Source organism: Aotus nancymaae, unplaced genomic scaffold (genome assembly GCF_030222135.1).
Source record: "Aotus nancymaae isolate 86718 unplaced genomic scaffold, 86718_ANA_hifiasm-v0.15.2.pri h1tg000025l, whole genome shotgun sequence".
NCBI classification, from domain to species: domain Eukaryota; kingdom Metazoa; phylum Chordata; class Mammalia; order Primates; family Aotidae; genus Aotus; species Aotus nancymaae.
The window spans coordinates 39,166,788-39,178,550 of NW_026988438.1; the positions used below are offsets into that span (position 1 = coordinate 39,166,788).

The window sequence follows — 11,763 nt, forward strand, 5'->3', positions numbered from 1 at the left end:
ACCATGGCCTACCTGTCACAGAACTCTTGCCTAAAGTTAAATGACAGGTGAAGTCTCACTGATTAACTGACAGTTCCATAAACTCTTTACACACCCCCATGTCGTGCTAGACATTACCAGTTCATGTGCCCAGGGTTTTAATACTCCTTAATTGGAATGTTTTTGTTGCTGTTGATTATATCTTAACAAGCCGGGTTGAAAACATTTCAGGTAATCGGTGCCTGATAGATGTACCTCCACTGAGTCACAGGGAATTCTTTTACAGTAATTTTTCTTCCTAAGGTGTTATCACTTTACTAGGAAGGAGTCCAAGTTGCAAAAACAAACTGTATTATTCAACAGGAATTTATTGAATAGCTGCCATGGCCATGTATTTTTCTAGGCATTAGAACAGAGGTTATCTTTTGCCTCGAGGAATATCTAAGTTGTTGTCTCTATAGGTAACAATTTTATTTTTTGCTTTTTTTTTTCAAGATGAAGTCTCACTCTGTCACTGAGGCTAGAGTGCAGTGGGGCAATCTCAGCTGACCGCAACCTCCACCTTCCAGATTCAAATGATTCTTCTGCCTCAGCCTCCTGAGTAGCTGGGATTACAGGCTTTCACCATTGCACCCGGCTAATTTTTTGTATTTTTAGTAAAGACAGGGTTTCACCATGTTGGCCAGGCTGGTCTTGAACTCCTGACTTCAGGTAATCCGCCTGCCTAGGCCTCCCAAAGTGCTAGGATTACAGGCGTGAGCCACTGCGCCTGGCGTAACTTTTTATTTATAATAAAAGCCTTTTATTACCCTGCATTTTGATGCACTTCCATGAAAAAAGTATGTAACTCTTTTCTTCATGAACAATGGAGCACATATACCTTAAGGTTTGTGCCTTTGATATGCTCTTGGCTCTCCAGAGAGAGCCACGGAAGGCAGCAGAGTATGATTATCACTTGGCCAAAGTTTCAATTCCAGGTTTCTCATTGAATTATCTTTTTTTTTTTTTTTTTTGGTATATAAACTATTTATTAACAGACAAGGCCTACAGACTTATTTCTTCTTGGACACACCTACAGTGCAGCCACTGCAGCCAGTGGTCTTGGTGTGCTGGCCTTGGACATGAAGGCCCCAGAAGTGCTGCAGCCCTCTATGGGCCCAAATCTTCTTAAGTTGCTCCAGGTCTTCACAGAGCTTGTTGTTCCAGACCATTGGTTAGGACCTGGCTATATTTTCCTTCCTTTACATCTTTCTTTCTGTTCAAGAACCAGTCTAGGATCTTGTATTGGTGTGGATTCTGCATAGTGGTGATCACATGTTCCACCTCATCCTCAGTGAGTCCTCTTGGTGAGGTCAATGTCTGCTTTCCTCAACACCACATGAGCATATCTTCAGCCCACACCCTTAATGGCAGTGATGGCAAAGGCTATTTTCCACCACCCATCAATGTTGGTGTTGAGTACTTGCAAAATATGCTGGAACTTTTGAGGGATCACTAGAGACATGGCCACAGCACAAGCAGAGGCAGGCAGGCCTCCTGTGGAAGAGCTGAATTATCTTAATATGAATGCAGGTTCCCACCACTTTAAGATCAGCTGTTCCTAAAACTATGGAAACAACAGGAGTAATTGCCAGCAATTAGCATGGCAACGCGTGCAGCTTACCTGCAGGCTGGGCCACCTGCTTGACTGCCTGATGCTTGGCCTCCTACTGGCCTCTGCATGGTTTCCCAATTTCACTCTGAAAAAGCACCTTCCTTCTTCTCTGTCTGAGCCATTTCTTCTTTTTAACTTGGGAAGTTAACTTTTCCTTTTAAGAGGAAAGTAATCCTGTAAGATTGTTTTTTCTAAGGTGTAGGAGGCCCCATGTTGCATTAAGGAAATTAAATATTGAGAAACCTAAAGAAAAATAACTCGGATAAATCAAAATAAGGATTTGGCCAAAACATCTAACTTGTTAGAGATATGTTTTTGAAGGTCAGTAGAGATTCTTATTCCTTAATTGGAACTTGATTCTCAGTTCCATTGGTAGGAAGCTCATAGGGTTTCTCATGGAAGGTTTAAATCTTATTATATGCTGCATCCTGAGCTTCGCTATCAGAACATGATTATTTTTTAAAACTCTACAAGCCCTTTGCAAGAAAAATAGTTGAACAACATGCAGACATACAGAAACCTGTCTGTCCCAGCAGGATCCATGATATCCTGATGCAGCCATTTTGATACAAAGCCAAAATGTTCATGATCAAGTGTTCTATCCTCAGATATTAATTATGACTAATATCCAACAATTCTGATTACTAATTAGAAAATTGAGTTATTGTCTTTAAGTTCAAGAGTAAGTGTGAAACCATTTTGTCTTTGCTGTCACCTATTCCATTTCCATCCCATTGATGGCAGCACTGACAGCAGTGTCAGCTCCATGGTTCAGCCTGACCCTGTAACCCACAATGACACTCCAGTGCCAGAAAAGAGCTCCCAGTAACACAAAGCTTGCTGCAACCCAACCCTGATTTTTAAACATCAAGCAACAGTAAAGGAGGGCTATTTACAGGATTTTAGCATCTGAGCTGAAAGATTTCCAGGTGGATCTTGCAAAATGTGGGCACTGACTGGATTTGGGAATAATTTATGACACAAGAGCTTTGAATTGATGGACATAGCTAGGAGAGGGTCTTGAAGCAAGTTTTAATTACCTTATTGTTTTGGTTAGAGCACAATCTTATCTTTCAATAGAAGCTTAGTATTTTATATCTGGTCCTAGCATTGCTTAATCTAGGGGCAAGGAATTACGACGGTCTCAATTTTCACGTCCGACAACTGGATTAGTTATCTTCCACTTGCCTAAACAGCACCATAGAGGAAAACTCCTCAAAAATTCTCAAATGTGCATACTTACATGACCATATTTATACAAGTTTCCTGTCTGCCCTCCTTCCTTAGCTCTCTTGATTCTGTCCCAGATTCTGGGCCAGTACCTCCTTTGGGACATTCTTACAATGACAACTACCTGAAACCATACGTGCCCATGAATTCTGATTCTGTCCATTGCCATGTCATTATAATACAAAGGAAACTTGGTATTTAATGCTCATTTTTATTCCCTAGACAGTCTTTTCTTAGGATCAGACCTAATGTTGGCTGGTTTTGAGTACTGCAAATCATATGATTCTTCTTTGATCAAAGCTATATACGGATGATTCTTCTCTTCTTGCCATCTCTTTCTGACCATAGTTTAATTCTGAGCTTTTATAGAAAATGTTCTGTTCCCTCTCCTTGTTCCCACTGTGCTTCACACCTCCTGGCTGCTTTTTCCATTTACTCAACTCTTTGTCTCTGACTAATCATTATCTAATACTTTAAACTAACAATATATTTATGTTGAATTTTATTGCTCTACGTTGGTCATGGTTTTTCACTCATATTCTGTAAGTTCTTCCAGTGGCTTTGAGCTATTCTTCTGTGAGCCCCTTGGTTTCCCCAAGAGGTTGTAATCTTTCTCCCCAGTTCTGACCTGCTCCTCTACTTCACTGTGTGTTAGAATAGATAAGGTATTTCCCACAAGCTACCAAAATTGCTACTTGAAATGTGCTCCGTTCTCTTAGTAGTTACTTCTAAAATTTAAAATATCTAAATATACATAAATATAGCAACACCAATAAATTTTTTTTTTATCGCAATACTCTAATTCCTGCTTTAAAAAAATGGGAAAGCTCTTGGGATTGGATGTAGTTAGCAAGACAGTGAGAAAGCTGACCTGCACTTTAAAAGTGAATTTAGGATGTTGAACCAAAAGTGAAGATGGCTGTGAAAGTTAGCTATAGGTGCTCAACATAGCATGAATAAATGAGTGAATGGGTTTAGCAACTATTGCATTGCTTTAGCTCCAGTTCCAGTTTCACTTTTGGTTTCCTGTGACTGTTGGCAAATTGCTGTTTCACATTGGACTAGACTTGCAGAAATCTATGTAATATTTTTCTTCCCCAGAGATATTCTCTGACCTGTGGTTTGGCTCAGGTGGCCTCCTCAGTTTGTGCCAACATTTTCAGCATATGTCAATGAAGGGGATGTTATTTTCTGTTTGTAAAAATGAGTTTACATATGTAACTATTCAAGTCGCTTAGGTCATTTGAATAATATATTTTTCATAGCAGAGTGTTAATGTAACTTAGCAGTTATATTAACTATGAAAACTGTTGTTCAAATGAATAAAAACAGATGTTATGAGGAAACTTGCTACTACTGCAGTAAAGCAAGGAAAAGTTTCACATTGCTGTATCTGACTTAGAGTTTACAATGTGGTGATTGGTAAATAATCAAAGCTTTGAAATGTGTGTTCCTTGTGCTGGACTCTACTATTATCTGTTGTAGGTAAATCTAGCACTCAGGTTTGTTTGGTTGGTTTTTATCCCCCATGTTATTTAATAAGCATATAACACTTACTATGTTAGGTTTTATTTCTGTTGTTATTCAATCTATATAAAGCCCTGTGAGGGGGGTTACTACTATGGTCTTTGGTTTGCAGTTGAAGAAATGGAAGTACCAGGCAGCTGAGTCTTGCCCATGGTTATACAACCAGTCAGTAATGAGTTGAAATTGGAAGCCAGGCAATCTGACTTCAGGATTTCTATTAACCACCACACAGTGTTATCTCAACAAGGAAAGATAAACTGTTTAAAATGGCTTATGTTATAATGCAATTCACCATGGCCCAGAATTCAGGACAAGGCAAGACTTGGTTGAATCCCATCCACGGATTTTGGGGTTCCCAGAGGGCCTTGCTCTGGTTCATCTCCCAGGCCAGTTTCTCCATTTATGTATCCCTAGTCTAGCACAAGGCCTGGAGCAGTGAAGAGAATTATTAATACTATGTGGTACAGAACTGAGGTGGTGAAATGAGAGACCAGACCTGTGATCTTGATGGACCATGACTCTCAGCACAACTCAGTGCTGAAATGCATGTGTTCCAGAAGCCTTGGACTTGAATTCTGACTGTGGACCATGTGGTACCAACTTGGACAGGAGTGGTGGCTATAGCTCTAAAATCTCCATCAGCCTTTGCCACCCTAATAAGCCTCTATCTTTCAGGACAGACATAGCCCTGCCTGCAAATGTAGCTTTAGGATGACTCTCCTGGCTTGCACTAATCCCCAACACCTCTTTCAACAAAATTGCCTTGGCCAAGCCCTTCCCGTGTCAATATTCTTCAACCCCATTTACCACTGATGCTGGGCAAGTTGTCTGACCTCTGTCACCCTCAGTTTCTACATCTGCAAAGTGGGAATTGCAGCAAGGATGAAATAAAGCCATTATATAAGTCACTTAGGACAGTAGCTAACGATAATAAACACTTAGGAAACAATATTCAATCTGGTTTCCCCTTTATAGGGGACTATAAAGGGAATAATCAGGATCCACAAATGCTCATTAATATTTCAAACAAATTCCCGGAAATGAGAGATTTATTTTCAGGAAGGCAGCATAGGCTAAACATCAAGTTTCTTTGCTTTTGCTGGTATTAAATATAGTGACTTTTTGTATGTGCCCCTAATTTAAAAAGTGGAAAAACAATTACTTTAAAATGCAGGGTGATATATAAAAATTAAGCATTTTAATTTACTTATACAGGCTTAAATTCCAAAGTTATTAACTGTATAATGAAATTATAGTTCTGTAGACTTTGGTTTATTAACTTTTTGTTATTAGCCTCAAAAAGCATTTATTAAACACCTACTTATTTAATTAAGAATTTAAGAAGCACCTGGACCATGTAAAAATGTCTGTATTTTAAAGTCTAGTTTGCTGGTTCCTTAAGGGTAGAAGTTACATCTTCTATGAGAGGAAACTAATTTGCAAAGATACCGATTTGTATTTGTTTTGACTATATTTTTTATAACCTTCAAGCATTTTCTTTTTCTGGCGGGTAGAAAAGAGACCTATTTGGAGCAGGGGTTATTTTCATGGGTAGAGAAAACTAAAGCTGCTTGGAGCCAACAACAATTATGTTCTTCTGCAGGAGTCTAAATTCATCAGTAACACTACTTATTTGTCTTGAAGGGCAAGAAGAAGGTATCTCTTCAATTGCAAAAGGGGAGTTTTTTTTCAGGCTAAGAATAGGAAGAAGGCCCATAGGCTGCAGGAACAGCATAGACAGCCCTCAGCCCCCACACATACACTGCTGGGCATCATCAATCCAGGGAAGTGGCAAGTTCTCTGGGGAAATGACTGTGCACACACTTCAGAAGAAGACCAGGCACACACAGGCATCCAACTGGTGCTTCTATCCTCTGCAAATATTTCTGTATCTCACAAAAAAACATGGAAACAGATTGCTGCCAGAATTTAAAGACTGCCTTGACTTGGATATGGGTGGTCATTTATGGTCCAGAGGTTTCTGTTGTTTCAGGTCTTCTGAGTTTTTGTATAACCTAAAGAGGGATGGAGATGGAGCCTTAAGGCTGTTTTTTAAGGTAGAGAGTTGAGAGTCAGTTTTGAGTTAATTTAGATAATGTAGAGACTTAACCTTGCAGACCTTACACTCTGTAGACTACCAGTCTTACTGCTTTGCATGCCTAAGCCTTTGCACATATTAGGTGCTTAATAAATGTTTTTTGAATGGATGTGAAACTGAACCTGGAAATTTATGGTAGCAATGCTAATTGAGGTTTATACAATAAAGTAGACACCCCACCGCCAACAGAGATTAGAAATTATCTAGAAAGCCATTACTTCAGAGATTAACAATGTTTTGCCATGAGGCAAATATTCTACAAACAGAATATGTAGAAAAGGGTAAACAAAATAGTGCCAGTTCAGTTTGAGGATCTTTGTGTCACTTGCTAGCTGAAAAGATGAGTTATGCCCTTGTTTAATTTGTCAGTGTTTCAATTAGAACATCACTGGTGACCCTTCCTCATGACACAAACTATTTTGTTCTTGTAACACATTTGGCCATTGGCCACATTTCCTGTTATTGATGATTCGAATTTATGTATTGCAGATATAAATGATTTAATTGCAGATATAAATAATTTAATTGCAGATTAGATAAATATGATGTAGACATTCCCAATCACATAATTATTTAAAGGATGATAATAATTTGGTCCCATTTGTCAAATAACATTACTGCATTTTAATTTACATTTTCAGAAGATTTAATTAACCAAGTTCTAGGAACTTAGACAGGAACAAGCTGCCTTAAATCCCTCCTGGAACAAGCAGGATACAAATAAATAAACAGACAACAGCAGATTGTCCCTTTTATTGATATGATTTCTTACCTTTAGCGATTCCTTTTGTTTCTCTTTCAGAGGAGAATATGCTATACTTGTCTGTGATTCATCAAAATTACAATTAATAATTAGGAAAAACAGAACTGTATCATCATTTAAGGCTCACATTTTAAGATCTTCTTTTTTTGAAACTGTTCTTTAACATTAACTTAGACCAGGAATACTTAAATAAATTTGGAGTCCTGGGAGTCTTTAAACATGGATGGAAAAAGAGTTATACCTTTATACCTTTATTTTCACTACCCTCTAATGAAACTTAGCCTTTTCTTCAATTATAAATATAGGCAACAAATCACAGGAGGATTTGTAGCACCTCTGATATCTTGGGTAAGAATCTCGTTAGACCTTGTGTTGATAGAATGTGTTGGGAAAAAGACATTTATTTTCTATATTACAATTATATGTTTTTAATATTGATTTTTGTATGTATTCGACTTTATTTGTATTTGTCATCCTAGGTATTTTGCCTTACAGATTTCAAAACATTTTGAGAAGGAGTCCAAAGGCAGCGCTGAACTGTCAAAAGCGTCATGGCAGAGAAAAATCTAAAAACCCTGGCTCTCTATGAGATTTTGAGAAGGAGTTCAGGATTCAAGGCCTCATCAGGGAATGACAGAGACCATCTTGTATACCTTTGTATTTCTACACTTAGAGCAAGTTCTGCGCACAGTAAGTACTTAATAAATACTTCCTAAGTACTTAATAAATGTACATATATGCATTAGTATATGATATAATAATACATAATACAGACTGCGTATTTCTCTTAAATCAAAAAATTATTATAGGGATGTGAACATGTTCTCATTTTTTCAAGACAACAGCTTGTGCTTAATACATATTTTTGCCCAGGTAATGAATTATTTAAATTCATTTTTAATAACACCAGTGCACACACTGCATCCTTTAAGATTTTTCAGCAAGTCATTTGGCTTATATACCATATGCTTCAGGGAGTGAGAAGGAAGTAAATGATTTAAAACTCTTGACAGAGATTTTTTTTGCTAGGCCAACAACAATGTAAATATGTGTCTTGGCTTTTACAGATTAAACTCAAGCATTTGTCCATTGCCATAGAAGAGAGAAGGGCTACATTTTTAATGGGAGAAAATAACCAAAGCTTATTTACAAAGGGGTCAATTTCATTTAGGGACATAGACTCTTTCTGGGAAGTAGTTCTTTCCCAGCTGATGTCCAAAGGTCAAATCGATCTCGTGAAAAGTAGATCTAGTGAAATACAATGAACCCTGGGTTGAGGCATCACCCTGTTTAGGGAAGCCCTGGTGCAACCCCTGAGGGCAGTGCTGCTGGCCATAATGGAAAGCCTTAAAGAGCCTGTTTTTCCATCACTGCTGTAACAAATCACCACAAACTCAGTGTCTTAAAACAATACAAATTTACTGTCTTACAATTCTCTATGTCAAAAGTCAGGCATGGGTCTCATGAGGCTAAAATCAAAGCATCAGCAGGACTGTGGTCCTCCTATAAGAGCTGAATAGGATCCTTTTCTTGCTTTCTTCAGCTCCGAGCCACCAGCATGTCTTTGCTCTAGCCCTCCTTCCTCCACCCATAAAGCTAACAAAGGTGGTTGAGTTGTCACATGCCAACTTCCTGAGCTCTTTTACTTTTAAGGATTCTTATAACTACATTGAACCTACTTAGATAACCCAGGATGATCTTCCCATCTCAAAGTGTTTAACCTGATCACAACTGCAAAGTGTCTTTGGTCACATAACATAGTCACAGGTCCCCAGAATTAGAACACAGACATCATTGGGTAGGGGAGTCATTATGCTGCTGACCATAGCACTTAAATGCGGAAGAACTATTCTCAAGGCTGGGCATGGTGGCTCATGCCTGTAATCCTAGCCCTTTGGGAGGCTGAGGGGGGCGGATCATGAGTTCAAGAGATCGAAATCATCCTGGCCAACATAGTGAAACCCCATCTGTACTAAAAATACAAAAATTAGCTGGACATGGTGGTATGCACCTGTAGTCCCAGCTACTCAGGAGGCTGAGGCAGGAGAATCTCTTGAACCTGGGCAGTAGAGGTTGCAGTCAGTCCAGATTACATCACTGTACTCCAGCCTGGCAACAGAGCGAGCAAGACTCAGTCTCAAAAAACAAACAAACAAACAAATAATCTCAGGGATACGCATGGCACTAGAGAAAAGTGGCAACCTCAAAAAAAAAATTTTAATTTGGAGGCAGTAAGTAACTGACTCAACTAATCATTGCTTAGTGGATAGCTGGCAATGAGCTTAAGAAATGAATACAGGGAGAGGGATAAGAGGTTTGGAAGAAGGCAAAGAACAGTACTTGCCATTCAGCTATGACCACAGGGCAATGAAGGGAGCAAAAGCACAGAATGAGAGAGAAGAGTACAAGTGGGAAGATTATCATAGCAGAAGACCTGCAACCCACGGGGTCACAGGTAGATAACAGAGAACCTACCTGGTATAATAGAATTGGAAACTTAAGTAAGTCTGAGCATCTAGTACTGCCCCTACACTTCAAGAGGCATTATTACTATAGAAGGAATTACTTATCCCCATGACTTGAGGATAGAATTGAAGAAACTACTACGCAAAAGAGACTAGAGATTTTAATCACAGTCCTTTTTGTCTTTAGGGGAGAAGGACAATTTAAGAGGGCTTAGGAGAGGTGTTAGGTATATATTATTACGTAAATGTGAACTTAATTGCCCTTCAACTTGCAGTTACCTAACTATCACTAGTCCTGAATTAAAGACTTTTCTTGGCCTGGCATGGTAGGTCACATTTGTAATCACAGCACTTTGACGGGGGCCAAAGTGGGAAGATCACTTAAGACCAGGAGTTGGAGACCAGCCAGAGCAACATAGCAAAATCCCATCTCTACAGAAAATATCAGAAAGTTAGCTGGATGTGGCAATGTGTACCTGTGGTCCTAGCAACTCAGAAGGATGAGGCAGAAGAGTTGCTTGAGCCCAAGAGGTTGAGCCCATAGTGGCTCTATGATAGAACCACTGCGCTCTAGCGTGGGTGACAGAGCAAGACCCTGTCTCTAAAAGGAAACAAAAAATAAATAAAAGACCTCTTTATCTATGAGGACTATGAGTAAATCCAACTGAAAACCTGGTCACATTTTGTTGAGTTTGCTAGGTTTTATTTCTCACCTACACCAGTTCCATATCAGATGCTTAAACAGGTAAGTTTCCCTGGCTTGGATATTTCCAGGTAATTTATTCTTAAGCTTCCACTTCATAAAATAGCTTTGGACCAAGGCATTATTTCCACATAGACTCATCAAATGCAATCTTATTATCTCAGTTTGAAAGCAAATTTTAATAGATTGTCAAATAATTGCTAAAGATTTTATTTATTTTTGAATGAATTCTCTATAATCTTTTTTTTTTTTTTGATTGTCACTTAAGAAATGTTTCCTCTAGGGTCAATAGATGCAGCAAACCACTATGGCACACGTATACCTATATTACAAACCTGCACGTTGTGCACATGTATCTGGAACTTAAAGTTTAAAAAAAGAAAGAAACATTTTCTCTAATTTTTTAAATCTCAAAACTGGATCTAATAATAAATTATCTATTGGATATCCAGTAGCCTATACTTTGGCCCCTTGATCTAGTGATGTGCAATTTTGCCTCAAAGAATATGAGCGAACACCCCTGATTTTTTCAATAGCTTCTGATAAGGAAGGCCCTATATTGATCAGTAGGTTAAAATTATATCACAAGCAACTCTCCTTGGTGTGTGTATTCACTGTTGGCAAAAGACCCATATTTACAGTCAAGAGATAATAAGACAGTCTCTGTCAGTGCCTGAGCACTTTATTTTGAAAATAACACAGGGGCTGCTGACTTGGCAGAACAAAATGTACACCTAGAGCAAGCAACAGCTGAGAAAATGCTGCTTAGGCTAGATTTAATTTTGCCGGGGTAATTGATCCTTTTAAAATGTACATTTATTTCTGGTCACAACAGTTTGACTTCTGATAGCAACTAAATGTATTTTAGGAGTACAGCTTTGAAAACAGTGACTTGTGATTGTTTTAAACTTTATAGTGGCACCCCCTTAGAATGAGATTCAAGACACAATTGAACAGTTTCCTCTTAATTTATTATTACAAGAGTTTCATAATAAAACAGGGATATTTCTAGTTACTAAGAGATTTGTCTTTAATGTGAGCACCCGACTAAACAAAAGCCTTATAAATTATGGTTTCTAATTTTTGAGTACAGTTATGATGTAGCTACCTTTTTAACAATACGTCTCACAATGTATGCTACTTTCAAACTCCTAATGCATGTTATTTAAATAAATAAGAATGTAACAGTTCTTTCTGAGTGTCAAGAGAGAAAATAAGGACAACTTAAGATACACATAATTACAGTATAGTAGAATCGTGTGTAACTGTCTCCAGTACATGGTTCTGGCCCTTTAAGAATGAAAAAGCTCAACAGGCAGTATGTTTAAATAGAACACACTTTCT

The 11,763-nt window shown here is 38.3% G+C and overlaps 1 pseudogene; it reads right to left on the reverse strand.

Annotated features, from left to right (window-relative positions):
• Nucleotides 1–1,031: 1,031 nt before the first annotated feature.
• LOC105713932 (small ribosomal subunit protein uS13-like) lies at nucleotides 1,032–1,483 on the reverse strand (annotated as a pseudogene).
• Nucleotides 1,484–11,763: the final 10,280 nt, after the last annotated feature.